Genomic DNA, 2,756 nt, shown 5'->3' with positions numbered 1-2,756 from the left:
TAAAGAGGTCTGAAATTGATTCAACATCCCAATACATATGATATCACCAAGGAGTTGCATAGAAAATGAGACAGCATGTAGCCTAAGGAGGAGGAGGTGGATATCTTCCACTTAAAGAACCCAACATTGTTGCAAATTGGGTTGGAATTCCCTGCTAAGTGCAACTTGCTTTTGGAGACCTGTGAGATCCGGACACTTGGACACTTGGCTTCCCTAGGAGCCAGGATCAACGCCCTCTGTCTGTCACTTTCTCTCTCGGTTGAAACCTTTGCTTCCCTTTCCATGAAACCATTATTTGACCTTACCAATGTGGCTATGGGAAGGAGTCCTTTTCTCAAATAGGAACTCTCACTAACAGAATCTCACTGAGTGCCTTGAATCCGCGTCAAAACACAGCCACCTGGCACTAACTCAAACTGAATGAGGGATGAGGACCCAACCTTGGTTTTTATTTTAATCAAAGACACCTGGTTCGGGAGGGTTATCATTTTTCCCCCAAATGATTCCGATATTTTTTTTCTCTCTGTCACATTTTTGATAAAGGACATTAGTTTCCTGCAAAATGCACTGTTTTCCTTTGTGCCCCCCCCCAACCCAGAAAGAGAAAAAAAAGAGAAAAAAAAGAAAGAAGAAAAAGAAAAGAAACAGTATGTATGCATGTGAGGGCTACAGCTTAAGTAATTCATTCACAGAGTATACAAACATTTATTGGTACAAAACCTGCAACATGAGGGTTGGTTTCTTTTCTTTTCTTTTTTTTTTTTTCTTTCTTTCTTTTTTTTTTTTTTTTTTTTTTTTTTTTTTTTTTTTTTTGTTAAAATTTAGCAGTGTTTTCTCAAATCTTCAAAGCTTGCCTTGATGGTGTGCTGGAGTAATTGAACCACTCCGGCTTTTTACATAGGGACATCTTATCTCTCTTTCATTTCCCAGGCTGTGGCTTCTTTTCCATTCCCATGAAATCCATGTACACACTTTAGAAGCCCTCCTGAACAAGCTTGCTTCTAAGTTTCACAGAGCCCTTAGCACGATTTGAATACGAAAGAGATACTGAATAAAAAGCTTTAATCTCTTGTCTGCGCTCCTGCTTTCTCGCCTCCCTTCATCTCCTCCTCTTCCAAGGGCTTTTCTATGTGAGTAAACTGAACATTTTTCTGTTTAAAGTGAAGTGTAACGTTGAAGAAGATGCCTTCTGGAGGTTGGGATGGGGGGGGGGGTGCCTCTCCTGCAAATCTCTTCTGTCAGATTGGAGCTGCACTTGTGAGCCAGCCACGGTGCCTTCTGTTAAAGCTTTACAGGTACAAGATTAGCAAAGAGCTCTCAGTGAACAAAAATCACTCAATCCGCAGAATATACAGGGAGGTATCAGATGTGCCCTCCACCTCAAATGCTGTGGGGCTCTCTCCTCTGATACCTCTTCCCCTCGGTGAGTTGGAACTGCTTGAAAGGATTTTCTGTTCTCTGGTCTCTTGTCAATTTGAATGCCAGGAAATGAGCCCCCTTTGTAAGATTAATTAATAGCAGGAGCGGATCGGCCGAGCCCAATCGCCACTCAACGGAGCTGTAATTGCTACTTTGTGGAAAGGAAAGGGAAAAAAAAGTTTGGGTTGCCGTTTAAGAAGAGGGTTTAAGGAAAGTTCTTTGAACTAGAGGTCTCAGTGCACTGGATTAAGGCAAGAAGCAAGGAGGCCTTTGAAGTTTGCTAAGAGGTTTTGAAGGGGGGAAAAGTTGGGTGGCAAAGGAGAGCTGGCAACATCAAACGCTCACTCTGCTGGCTCCTCACCTGCTTGCTAGCCAGAGGGACCTGCTGCAGCACTGCCTGGCCGGCTGCGGACCAAGGCAAGGATGCTTGACTGGGGGGCAGCTTGGGTCCCTTGCTCGGGACAGGAGCTCAACTGCTTGACTGTTCTTGACAGTACACTCACTAGGAAGAAGCAGACAGGAGGCAAAGGATAGCCAACTCTGATTCCTCCGGCTTTTCAATACCACTCTCCGTCCTAGGATCTTCAAAGCCACTTACAAAACTTCCTCTGCTTATCACTTAGCAATAAGGTATTGATAAGAAAGTCTGGAGTTCCTGCAAGGCGCGGATCTGCCCCCTGTCTGGAAATAGGAATTAGCTTATGCCATGCATTCATTCGCAGCAGGGACAATGTCGCCCCCAAGGGGGTGAAACTAATTCTTGGGTGGGTAGGCTGGGGATAGTAAAACACAGTCTTAGATATTGTGACCATGGTGATTCCCAGAGGAATAAATACCACACAGCCACATCAACAGATAGACTAGAGTAGGAATAATGGAAACCCAAAGAATACTGCCAGTTTCCTTAAGAGTTTCAATTAAAATAAAACATACTGAAGATCACCCATGAAGGCAGAGTCTGTAATAAAATGTAGCATGACTTTCACTTCACATGGGCCATGAGCTGGCCATAGGTTAACTCAGTACATGTACCTCATATTTGATTACATATATATATATTTTTTCTGGAGATTTTCATTGAGATCCCTGGTAGACTTTAATTCTCATCTCTACAAATTATCTATATACTCAGATTTTAAGACTGCTTTTGTCTTGGAAAAAAAACCCATCAGATTCATTTGTTTGGATATATTTGGCTACCTTATGAAATATTTTATGCTTTAAATTCAGAACTTCCAAAATAACCTACAAGATTAAAATGGCTGCTGGTAGAGTGCTTGCCTAGCATATGTGCGGCCTTGCATTCCATCTTCAATCCTGCAATTAAAATAAATAAA

The 2,756-nt window shown here is 42.3% G+C and overlaps 1 annotated feature.

Moving 5' to 3' along the window:
* Window positions 854-2,424: an enhancer, noted in NCBI's record as "VISTA enhancer mm1643". NCBI's record gives its function as "enhancer in: midbrain (mesencephalon)[4/5] | forebrain[3/5] | limb[5/5] | facial mesenchyme[4/5]" and the evidence as "EXISTENCE:transgenic organism evidence [ECO:0001131][PMID:17130149]".

The sequence above is a fragment of the Mus musculus genome, chromosome 1, assembly GCF_000001635.26.
Source record: "Mus musculus strain C57BL/6J chromosome 1, GRCm38.p6 C57BL/6J".
Classification (NCBI taxonomy): domain Eukaryota; kingdom Metazoa; phylum Chordata; class Mammalia; order Rodentia; family Muridae; genus Mus; species Mus musculus.
The sequence above is the reverse complement of the archived record's forward strand: the minus strand, read 5'-3'. Positions and strand labels throughout refer to the sequence as shown.